We start from the raw sequence: 13,134 nt of genomic DNA, 5'->3' as shown, positions 1-13,134 counted from the left end.
TGAGACAAAGAAATTTTACCATACCTGGCTGCTAACGTGTCTCCGATGCTAGGCTCTTGAGTACCTCTGGACAGGCAGGTAGTAGAAATGAAGCTTCTCACACACTGCAATCCTGCCGTGGCGTGTGCAGTGTGCCCACTGAGGGATCGCAGAGAAATCAGGAACAAAATCACATACTAAAAAAATGATTTCCCGCTCTCTGCATTGTTCCTGTTTCCTGGATAATTTAGCAGACTGAATTCACTCTAGGGCTAACCTAATATGCGTTATCTGACTGTGAAGAACTAGCTTTGTGAAAAACTAGTTTTCTTATTTATTGGTCATAGAAAATGGAGAATTTCAAAGAGAGCGTATGTCACTAGACTTTCAGCTATCTTTACTAGACTTTTAGCAAAGCTATCTGCCAACACTCTCTCATTAAGGAATTTTTATATTTATCATCCCTCACAGGGCTTTACCCACAAACTAAGGCTGACTACTATGGTTTATTGATTTATTAGAATTATTCATTCAGATACCCAGATTATTACTCAGATGTGACACAATTACTTCTGGAAGCTACATTGATTTCTTCAGACCAACAATGTACATGTCATTCCATGAATCACAGTGATATCCTTAGAGCTCAGCTCTTTGAACTGAGGGGACAGGGGAGAAAAATTTGTTATACATCCAAATATTTCAGACTATCCAGGAATTTTATTTTGGAGCTACCGCGAATCTTGATTATCGCCTGTGTTCTTTCTGTTTCGGTGGTGCTGTGCCACTTGTAAGAGTAGCTGCTAAGGCAGGCCCTGTGTATACAGCCACGTGTGACTGTGGCTTCAGGTGATGTGTTGCTTTGTAAGGTTTTGTTGTGAAACACTAGTGCAGTGGTTCTCAAAACGTGGTCCTTGAACCAGCCAAATCAGCATCTCCTGAGAACTTGTTAGAAGTGCATGTTCTTGGGCCCCCATTCTGATGAACTAAATGAGATGCTCTGGGGTAGGACTCAGCAGTCTATGGTCTAACGAGCTCTCCAGGTGGTTCTAATACCCACTCGAGTTTGAGAACCAATGCTCTAATTGCTAAGCCATAATTATTCTTTGGTTTTACTTTTTCTGGTCTGTTGAATGCTGGTCAGCCAAATCTAAGCGAATTTGGTATGATCTTGATGTGTTCTCACTGAAAAAGTCAATACTTTAGTCACCTTTGCAAGTGGCTATGGTTTCAAAAATGTCTAGAACTGATGGCATTTGGGCTGGGGACATGGGGACATACCCTCCTGCTTTTCTATCCCCCAGCATAGCAAATTGCCATATAGTCTTCCTCAGTATAGCATCTGCTTCCCTGTCATCTGTAACCGTCAGCAGATAGGTGAGCTGACCCTCAGGATATTTATCCAAAAGTACCTCGACCTACTGCTGAGAATCTAGAGCAGTAATTCTCACCCTGGCTGCATATCAGAGTCATCCAGGGACCTTTTAAGACCCTCAGTGCCCAGGCTGCACCCCCAGACATTTAGTTCTGAATCTCGGAATCTCTGGTGCTGGGAGCCAGGCATCAGTTGTGTTTAAAGTTCCCCAGGGGATCTCACCGTGTAGCGGGCTTGAGAACCTCTGGTCTAGAGAGAGGCGAGGAGGTAAAAGGACTCCGGGGCAGGAGGGCCTTTCCCTGGGTTTAGGGGAAGCAGCTAAGCATGATTGGAGCAGTTTTGTCTTATTATCATACTCCTGAGTCCAGATAAGTTAGTCCCATACCCATTGTCATCCAGTTGGTTCTGACTCATAGTGACCTTATAGGACAGCGTAGAACTGCCCCATGGGGTTTCCAAGGCTGTAATCTTTACAGAAGTAGACTGCCACATCTTTCCCCATGGACATGACTGGTGGGTTTGAACTGCCAACCTTTCAGTAAGTGCCAAGAGCTTTAACCACTACGCCACCAGCACTCCTGATAAGTTGGTGGTAGGTATAAAACTAGCATTGGAGTGAAGAATGAATGGATTTGAGAAAGGACCAGAGTCCCAGAGCAGAAATTGCTCTTTGGGACATCACCAGATAAATTCCCTGGATTCCCAAAGAAGGATTCTCCTTGAGGAATTTAAGACAATTCCTCAAATAGAATCCCTGTTTTAGTGAGGGGTAGCTTCTGATCACTCTGCCTGTCTTAATTAAGAAAGTGATCTTCCCAACCCTGACCAAGTCAGGCACCCATTCAGGCTGGGGGTGTGGAGGCAGCCCATGCCCCAGCCCCCCCAGCTCCTTTCTTGTCCTGTCCTCTCAGGCTTTTCTCTTGTCAGAGTCTTTGTGTTTTCCTTAAGTGCCTCAGAGCTGCTCAATTTTGTTGTTAAAGGCTGATCCCCGAGGTAATAGGACATGTTTTTCCCAATCTCTTTTCCTTGCCAGCTCTTCAAGTCTCTTCCAGAACTCCCCGTACCTCTTGAAAAGACCCTATTGGACCTCAAAAGCTTTTTATTTTTATTTGAATGGTTTGCAAGATTTTTTTTTCTTTTGAAAAATTTGAGGTCTGTAGTCATTACAGCTGCATAGAGATTACAGTCCAACTTTGAGGACCTTCCCAACCAGCATGGTCCCGACATGGCTGGGGCTGCAGAGATTCAGGGGAAGGTTCAAACACGAGAGCTGCGAGGATTCTGCCGAGCAACTCAGGGATGCAGCCATTAGCAGGATGAGCAGGCCAACCCAGTGAAACCTGAGGCAGGCAGGCAGGTTTGAATGGCCTGAAGTGTGCACAATTCACTCGTGCCAGTACATGGCTATTCCTATGCCTGAGCTTGCTCTAAACCAGTGAGCATCTACTGCTGTATATGAGATTGATGTCATGTGTGCATATACTAGTATGTGTCATAAATACAAGAAAAAGAATTTGGGTAGCATCCATAATGGGGAATTAGCAGTTAACATGCTAATTAGGATCATATTTCCATGCCTGTTAGCAATTAACATACTAATTAGGGTTATGTTTGCACATCTGTTTTAATCATGTGTTAAGTTACAGGGGATTCATTCATCCATTCTTTCAACATACATTTACTGAGAATTTACTTTATACTAAGCACTGAATGATCCTAATTTATAATAGTCATTACGGCTCTCCATTCATTCATTAAATAAACATTTATTGAGGATTTACATGTACCAGATATTATTCTAGGCTCTGGGAATACAGCAATAAACAAATCAGCCAAAAACCCCTACCCTCATGGAGCAATACATTGTTAACATGCTAATAATAAATAAGTCAAATATATAGTACATCATCAGGGTGACCAACTGTCTCAGTTTGCCTGGGACTTGGGGGTTTCTCAGGAGGTGGGACTTTGTGCTAAAACTAGGACAGCCCTGGGCAAGGCAGAATGATTGGTTACACTTTTATCAGGTGGCTATTTGCTATATAGAAAACTAAAGTAGGGAAGACAGGTGGAGAGGGCCCGTTGCAGAGATGGGGTACAGTTTTAAACAGATAATTGAGGCAGGCCTCATTGAGTAGGTGGCACTTGAATAAAGATCCGAAGGAAGTGAGAGGGTGAGCCATGCAAAGATCTGGAGGAAAAGCATTCCATACAGCAGAAACAGCAAGTGTAAAGACCCTGAGGTAGGAGCCCGCTTGGAACGTAATAGACACCTGTGTGGCTGAGTAGAAGAATAGCGGAGATGGGGTCAGGGAGGCAATAGGGTACCTAATCATATTGGGCCTTGCAGGCCATCATGACAAGCTGGCTTTTACCCTGCATGAGGTATGAAGCCATTGAAGAGTTCCAAGCAGATAGTGATATATCTGACTAACTTACATTTTAGCAGCATCATTCTGGCTGCTCTCTTGAGAACAGGTTGTAAGCAGAAAAGAGATAGAGGCAGAGAGACCAGTTAGAAAGTTACTGCAATAATCCAAGCAACAGATGATGGTGACTTGTCCAGGTGGGAGTAATAGAGGTGATAAAGTGATGAGGTGAAATTCTGGATATATTTTTAATACAAAGCCAACAGGACTTAACCGACAGATTGGACGTTGGGTTTGAGGGGAAGAGAAGAGTCAAATTGATGCCACAATTTTCACTTGAACACCTGGAAGAATGAGCATATCATTACCTGAGAGAGGGGGAGCAGGTTTGGATGGGGAGAAATCTGGATTCCGCTTGACACATATTAGACATATTAGGCCCGACATGTCTCTTAGACATCTGAGTAGAATGTTGAGTAAGGAAGACTGAGCCTTGAGACCCTCCAGTGTAAGGTGGTCAGAACCAGCAAAGGAGACTGAGAAGGAACAGCCAGACGGAGAAGGGAAAACCAAAGGAGTGTGGTGGTCTGGAAGCCAAGTGGAGAATGCATATCAGGAGGAGGGAATCATCAGCCATATCAAACACTGCTGACAGGTCAAGTGAATGAGCATCGCATTTAGCAATAAGAAGGTCATGGGTGACCTTGACAAGAGCTGCTTTAGTGGAGTGGTGCAGGCAAACGCCTGACCAGAGTAGAAAATTAGGGCATGAGAATCAGAGGCAGCAGGCGTAGACAGCTCTTCCAAGAAGCTTGCTATAAAGGAGGCAGAGAAATGGGATGGTGGCTGGAGAAAGATGAGGGGTCAAAGGAGTGTGTTTATTAAGATAGGAGAAACGACAGCATGTTTGTGATGACGAAAAGTATCAGCTATAAAGGAAGATGGTTGATGGAGGAAAAAGAAGCAGATGTGCTAGGTGTTACGTGAAAGTTCACTCACAGTAACAGGAGTGAAGGTTGAATACATGGACACGGATCCTGGTAGTTGGGCTTTGAGGAAGTTTTCTAGTGGTTTCTGTTTTCTAAGAAAAATAGGGATAAAGTCTTTAGCTGAGACTGAGGGGGAAAGAACTAGAAAACATTTAAGGAGAGAGGGGCCTAACAGTCATCTATAAGAGTGAAAGAATGAATGGGCTAGGGAAATAGAGTAGAACTGCCAACTATGCTGAAGGTCCACTTGAATTGAAACTGAGACTACTCAGCTTACGTGCGAGTGTGCAGGTAAGCGTGTGCGTGCATGTGTGTGTGAGCACCCATGTGCTCGTGTGTGGTTTTTCTCCCCAACCCCATTTAGCTACCAGGGCAAACATAGAATCTTCTAAGACTTGGATTTAATCAGGGTTGAGGCTCTTGAGCGTGCACGGATGGGAGTGTTTTAATGATTAACAATAAAATCTTTCCAACTTTCTATTAAGAAAACTTTCAAATGAACAGAAAAGTTGAAAGACCAATTCTCCCACTTTTTTGCCCCATGAAATTGGCCTTTTGAAGAGGCAGGATTAGTTGTCTTACAGGAGGTCCCACATTAGGAATTTCTCTCAAACTGTTTCATCTTGGTGTCATTTAACATATTTCTCTCTTCCCTGCATTTCTTGTAAACTGAAAACTAGGTCTAAAAGCTAGATTAGACTCAGATTAAACATTTTTGTAATAATACTTCACTGTTGGTTCTAGACACTTCGTATTGCATCACATCAGGAGATAAGCAGCAGGTCATCTCACTTGGTTAGAGAGGTTACAGTCAGATCTCTCTGCTATAAAGATTTTTTTCTCTTGCAGTGACCCTAGAATTTAAGCTGGGTAAGTGAGGATATTAGAGGGGCAAAGGACAGTGAAAATGTGATAGAATTGACAGAGAATAAGCCTCAGGCATAGAACAGATCTACACAAGGCAAGTGTTTTTCAATATTTGGTATCATTATTCCATTAATTGCCTGATCCGTATTTCTAGCAGACATCACTCTTGTACCTGGCCACAAGTGTATGAGTAGTTTAACTCAGATCTGGAGGAAACCTTTCGCCTTATTGCCTAAGAGTTTACTTCTTGGTTACTTTTAATTTTTAATAGAAAATAAGTTTGCCGTCTTTGGAGATGTTTTTTGACTTTGATCATGTTTAAAGGCAAGAATAATGACCCCAGTGACCAAACAACATGCACTACCCACTGTCACTTCTGAGCTTGGGACTCACTTGGTCTCTCCCCAGTGGTGATAAATCCTCTCTCCTGAGCAGTCAGTGTAACATTTCTCTAAAGCAGTGTTACAGACCTGTCCACACAGCAAGAAGAATCATCCTCCTGTGATTCTGAGTGCCAGCTGGAGTTCTAGGCTGAGTCCTGAGTGCTTCACCAACCTTCGCTTCTTCACTTTCCAATTTACTCTGGTGAGATAAATCCAACCTAGTTTCGCTCAGTCACCTTGTTTTAAATTGGTTTTCTGTGGCCAGTGACATTTTGCTTATTACCGTGTGTATTACTTCTGCTTTGTCTGCTTTGTCCCTTGCCTGGTCTGAGCCTCTGATTCAAAATAACTGAAATGTTGGCACCCCCTAATGGACATTGATTTTAAAAGCTCTTTATTGACCAAGGAACATTCGTCGTTAGTTGCCATCAAGTTGATTCTGACTTAAGGCAACCCCAGCTATGTAGAGTAGAACTGCTCCATAGAGTTTTTAAGGTTGTGATCTTTTGGAAGGATTTCCAAGCCTGTCCTCAGAGACACCTTTGGTGGTGGAGCGGGGGAGGGTAGGGGAAGGTGAGCTGCCAACCTTTCAGCTAGGAGTCCTGCTCATAACCACTTGCACCACACAAGGACTCCTTAGTTAGGTTTATTCTGTTTGGAGTTTCTTTTTTCTTTTTTTAATTGGTCAGCAATTCCTCAAAAGAAAGTGACAGGTCAAATAGTTAATGCAATGGACTAAAGTTCTAGAGGTCAAAGCAAAAAAATACATTGTGTTCTGGTTGTCCTCCAAGTGTTTAAAAATTTTAGATAACAAATTTGTGAACAAAAATTATACAAATTACTTAGTCCCTGCTTTAATTATAGAATGAGATGGGAAAAGTCAGAAAAGCTAGCATTTTCAAATCTATTAATCAATTAGAATTTCAGTCTTTTCCTATGTTATTGTTGTTAGGTACCATCGAGCTGGTTCTGACTCAGAGCGACAGAACGAACACTGCCAAGTCCTGCACCATCTTCACAATTGTTGTTATGCTTGAGCCCATTGTTGCAACCACTGTCAGTCCATCTTATTGACAATCGTCTTCTTTTTTGCTGACCATCTGCTTTGCCAAGCATGATGTCCTTCTCCAGGGACTAATCTCTCCTTATAACATGTCCCAAGTATGTCAGACATAGTCTCGCCATCCTCACTTCTAAGGAGTGTTCTGGCTGTACTTCTTCAAAGACAGATTTGTTCCTCCTTTTGGCAGTCAGTGGTATATTCAATATTCTTCACTAACACTGTAATTCAAAGGCATCAATTCTTCTTTGGTCTTCCTTATTCATCATCCAGCTTTCACATCCACATGATGTGATTGAAACAACACCTTAGTATTGTTAAGGCACATCTTAGTCTTTCCTATAGCATGATTTTTCTCTATAGGACAAAATTTTGAGCTATTTTTCAGTCAAATTAATTCCCTGGAATACAAATCAAAGCATCTGGATTTTCATTTTTGTTGCTAAGGAGAGAAAAACATGTCCAAAACTTGGGATCACTTGATGAATATTGCCTGGAATCAAATCAAGAGAATATCTGACTTAATAGTGTTTTGATTTATTTGAAAATAGGATTTTTTCTGAAATGAATATTATGCAAATGATTTATATAATAATAATTCTGTTTTTATTTATTGGCACTGGCATTATTTCAGGGGCTTGCTTTTGAAGTTTAAGTAGGATTATGGAAATCCTTAGCCCACAGCCTAATCCACTCAGCCAGAGCAAAGCTCTTTTGGTCCAGTGTCCTCTATGGGAATCTATTTTAGCAGGGATCAACTGAACAGCCTCACTAAGGCAAAGCCATCCTTTTAGGAGCCAAGTGTCCACTTTGAGAGGAAGGAGCAAGTATTATGGCAGCCATTCCAGCCCCATTTGAGAACCAATGTAATTAATATAGGAGCCACTCCCCATCTTGAGGGTTATGTGTTCTGGGGGGGAAAAAAAACAACCCATCATAGGAGAACTTGCAGCTGAAAACAAGATTTCAGTGAAAAAGAAGGGAGGGAGAACAAAAGTTGCAGTGAACATATAAACACTTGCATAAATAGTAAGTTCATCGAGATAAACACATAACAGCAACATCTGAAATAAAGATAAAACCAATGACATTTTATACATCTTGAAGCCCAGTCACTCTAAGCCTGCAATATTGGCAGTCATGAAAACAATGGACATGCAAGCACCCACACGTTCTACTTGTTATCCTCTCCATGCCCTGGTGATAGGACCATTCTCGTCTGCCCTCCCTCTCATTCACCATGCAGAGGGTTGGCCACTTAGCTTATGAACTCATGAAATCTTTCCAGTCTCCTGACCCTTAATCTTCATGGCAACGATCCCTGGTGGCACAAGAGTTAAGTGCTTGGCTGATAGCCAAGAGGCTGGAAGTTTGAACCCACCCAGTGGTTCTGCAATATACTCCCATAAAGATTACACCCTAGAAAAGTCTATGGGGGCATTTCTACTCCACCACAAGGGGTCACTAGGAATTGAAATCAACTTGAAGACTTATAACAACAAAAGCAACAATATTCCTGGCAACAGCCATCACTTAGCCCTTGTCCAGGTTGTTGTTGTTGCTAGGTGCCATTGAGTCAGTTCCTACTCATAGCGACCTAATGTACAACAAAACTAAGCATTACCCAATCCTGCACCATCCTCACAGTCGTTGTTATGTTTGAGCCCATTGTTGCAGCCACTGTGTCAATCCACCTCATTGGGGATCTTCCTCTTTTTCACCGACTGTCTACCTTACCAAGCATGACATTCTTCGCCAGGGACTTGCCCCTCCTAATAACATGTCCAAAGTATGTGAGATAAAGTCTTGCCATTCTTGCTTCCAAGGAGCACTATGGCTATATTTATTCCAAGACAGATTTGTTCATTCTTCTGGCAGTTCATGGTACACTCAATATTCTTCACCAACACCATAATTCGAAGGCATCAATTCTTTTTCCATCTTCTTTATTCATTGTCCAGCTTTTGCATGCTAATAAGGTGATTGAAAATATCATGGCTTGGGTCAAGCATACCTTAGTCCTCAAAGTGACATCTTTGCTTTTTAACACTTGTAAGGGGTCTTTTGCAGCAGATTTGTCCATTGCAATGCGTCCTTTGATTTCTTGACTGTTGCTTCCATGGGCGTTGATTGTGGATCTAAGTAAAAATGAAATTCTTGATGACTTCAATCTTTTCTCCGTTTATCATAATGTTACTTATTGGTCCAGGTGTAAGGATTTTTGTTTTCTTTATGTTGAGGTGTAATTTATACTGAAGGCTATAGTCTGTGATTTTCATCAGTAAGTACTTCAAATCCTCTTCGCTTTCAGCAAGCTAGAGTGTGTCATCTGCTTATCACAGGTTGTTGATGAGTCTTCCACCAATTCTGTTGCCACATTCTTCTTCATATAGTCTTGGATTATTTGCTCAGCATACAGATTGAATATGTATGATGAAAAGATACAACCCTGATGCACCCCTTTCCTGGTTTTAATCCACAAAGTATCCCCTTATTCTTTTTGAATGACTGCCTCTTGGTCTATGTACATTTTCCTCATGAGCACAATTAAGTGTTCTGGAATTCCCATTCTTCACAATGTTATCCATAATTTGTTATGATCCAAACAGTCAGATACCTTTGCATAGTCAATAAAACACAGGTAAACATCTTTCTGGTATTCTCTGCTTTCAGCCAAGACCATCTGATATCAGCAATGATATCCCTGGTTCCACCTCCTCTTCTTAATCCAGCTTGAATTTCTGGCAGTTCCCTGTGAATGTATTGCTGCAACCATTTTTTAATTTTCTTCAGCAAAATTTTACTTATGTGTGACACTAATAATTTTGTTCAATATTTTCATGTTCTGTTGGATCACCTTTCTTTGAAATGGGTACAAACATGGATTTCTTCCAGTTGGATGGCCAGGTAGTTGTCTTGCAAATTTCTTGGCATAGTTGAGTGAGCACTTCCAGCATTGCATCTGTTTTTTGAAACATCTCAGTTGGTACTCTGTCAGCTCCTGGATCCTTGTTTTTTGGCCAATGCCTTCAGTGCAGCTTGGACTTCTTCCTTCAGTACCATCAGCTCTTGACCATATGCTACATCCTGAAATGGTGGAATGTCAGCCAATTCTTTTTGGTACAGTCACACTTTTTGTGTTTCTTCCATCTTCTTTTGATGCTTCTTGCATCGTTCAATATTTTGAATACAGAATCCATCAGTATTGCACCTTGAGGCTTGAATTTTTTCTTCAATTCTTTCAGCTTGACAAATGCTGACCCTGTTCTTCCTTTTTGGTTTTCTAACTCCAGGTCTTTGCACATTTCATTATAATACTTTACTTTGTCTTCTCAAGCTGCCCTTTGAAATCTTCTGTTCAGCTCTTTTACTTCATCATTGCTCCCATTTGCTTTAGCTACTGTATGTTCAAGAGCAACTTTCAGAGTCTCCTCTGACAACAATTTTGGTATTTTCTTTCTTTCCTGTCTTTTCAATGACCTTTTGCCTTCTTTATGTTTGATGTCCTTGATGTCATCCCACAACTCACCTGGTCTTTGGTCATTAGTGTTCAATACGTCAAATCTATTTTTGAGATGGTCTCTAAATTTGGGTGGAATATACTCAAGGTCTTACTTTGGCTCTCATGGACTTTCTCTAATTTTCTCCAGCTTCAACTTGAACTTGCATATGGGCGATTGATGGCTCCTGGCCTTGTTCTGACTGATGATATTGCGTTTTCCATTGTCTCTTTCCATAGATTAGTTGATTTGATTCCTGTGTTTTCCATTCTGGTGAAGTCCATGTATATAGTTGCCATTTATGTGGTTGAAAAAAAAATTTGCAAAATTCTATCATGCAATCTCCGGTGTCATTTCTATCACCAAGGTCATATTTGCCAACTACAAATCTTTCCTCTTTGTTCCAAGTTTTGCATTCCAATCACCACTAATTATCAGTGCATTTGATTGCATGTTTGATCAATTTCTGACTGCAGGAGTTGGTAAAAATCTTTGATTTCCTTATCTTTGGCATTAGTGGTTGGTGTGTAAATTTTAATAATACTCATATTAAGTAGTCTTCCCTGTAGACATATGGATAATATCCTATCGCTGACAGTGTTGTGCTTCAGGATAGATCTTGCAATGTTCTTTTAGCCAGTGAATGCAACACCATCCCTCTTCAATTTGTCATTCCTGGTACAGTAGGTCACATAATTGTCTGAATTAAAATGTCCAATACCAGTCCGTTTCAGCTTACTGATGCCTAGAATATCGGTCTTTATGTGTTCCATTTCATTTTTGATGACTTCCAATTTTCGTAGATTCATATTCCATACATCCCAGATTCCATTCATTAATGGGCGTTTGCATTTGTGTCTTCTCATTTTGAGTTGTGCCACATCAGCAGATGAAGGTCCTGAAAGCTTTACTCCATCCGCATCATTAAGTTCCACTCTACTTTGAGGAGGCAACTCTTGCCCAATTGTATTTGCAGTTCTTCCAACCTGAGGCGTCTGTCTGTTTGTCATACTGTGGTGGCTTGCATGTTGCTGTGATGCTGGAAGCTGTGCCACCTGTATTTCAAATACCAGCAGGGTCACCCACGGTGGGCAGGTTTCAGCGGAGCTTCCAGACTAGGACATAAGGACCTGGTAGTCTACTTCCAAAAATACTGGCCAGTGAAAACCTTATGGGTAGCAGTGGAACTTGTCCAGGCAGCCTGCCTTAATCTATTTTCTAGCCTCAGGCCCTTTCCTCTTTCTACAAGAAATGCAATCACACTCTGATTTCTCCATTTTTTTTTCTTTTGGTGGATGAACAAGGAGTTTATAACACACACCTCACAATTCTCAACTTCATAAATTCCCAACAGACATTCTTGTCTCCCAGATGCTTCTTTTGCTGAACTGTGCACCAAGAGTGCTCTCCTCCCCAAATCTTTTCTACACCTAGCTGTCATCTCAGGTCTTTCCCTTCCCCCCTCCCCTGGTGCCCCATGCACCCACCACCACCACCACCATTTATCATGAAGAGAAGCATTCTCTTCATTCAGGGCCTAAGCCTGTTGCTGTCAAGTCGATTCCAACTCATAGTGACCCGATAGGAAAGAGTAGAACTCTGCCCTATAGGGTTTCCAAGGAGCACCTGGCAGATTCGACCTGCTGATCTCTTGGTTAGCAGCTATAGCTCTTAACCACTACGTTTAGGGCCTAGAGGCTAACAAAACATCTCAACAAAGTGATTCTCTCTGCGCAGAGGAACTCTGTACTGCTGTCCTGAGAGGGGAGCCCTGGTGGTGCAGTGGCTAAAAGCTTGACTGCTAATCAAATGTCGGCAGTTTCAATCTACCAGTCGCTCCTTAGAAACTCTGTGGGGCAGTTCTACTCCATCCTGTAGGGTCACTATGAGTCAGAATCGAGTCAATAGCAACAGGTTTGGTTTTTTGGTTTTGTTTTGAGAATATATTATTTTCTTCACATGTACAGGCCCCTTTGACTTCTTCAGTTAGAATTTTATAATGTTTTAAAACTCTTAGTGCCTCTTCACATTCCAATTTAGACTGGGATGTGGAGGGTAGGAAGCAGCTCCTAGAGAAAGAAATGAGTGGGAGTGGACAAACAGAAGGAACTGCCCCTTCCTTTCTAGTTCCTCTGGGGGCTCCTCACCAGTAGCCAAAGCAATTGGTCAGGCCATAGAAGCCAGACATGGAAAACACTGGAGGAGGAGCTGGGAAGTTCAAAGGAGCCTGGATTATTGGCAAGGTCCCAGTGTCACCATAGCAAGGGCTGTCTAATAGCTCACTACTTCCTGTATCAGGGAGAACCTTGTGACACTGGAGACCTTGATGGGTCATACATGGCATACAGAGGCCCAATGCAGTGGCTGTTACCACCACAGCCAGGTCAGCCCAGCCAGCTGACCCTCGTACCAGAAGTACCCAAGGAGACAGACATTCTTCAAACCCTGAATGATACCCCATTAGAGGGCCAGGCCTGATTAGAGACTAGGGGGTGGGCATACTAGGCAAAAATGCTGGTTCCAAGTTCAAGACAGAAGACTTGAGGAAGTCCAGCAATGCCCAATTCTGAGGTTCACTCTCGCATGGGTGGCACTGTCTGCAGTGGGGCTAG

At 42.1% G+C, this 13,134-nt stretch overlaps 1 protein-coding gene across 3 annotated transcripts in view; it reads left to right on the top strand.

Moving 5' to 3' along the window:
* Positions 1 to 13,134, top strand: part of LOC100669426 (aromatase) — a 109,944-nt gene that overhangs the window by 73,852 nt on the left and 22,958 nt on the right. The window lies entirely within an intron of this gene.

The sequence above is a fragment of the Loxodonta africana genome, chromosome 12, assembly GCF_030014295.1.
Source record: "Loxodonta africana isolate mLoxAfr1 chromosome 12, mLoxAfr1.hap2, whole genome shotgun sequence".
NCBI classification, from domain to species: domain Eukaryota; kingdom Metazoa; phylum Chordata; class Mammalia; order Proboscidea; family Elephantidae; genus Loxodonta; species Loxodonta africana.
This window is presented reverse-complemented; position numbering and strand designations above follow the sequence as displayed.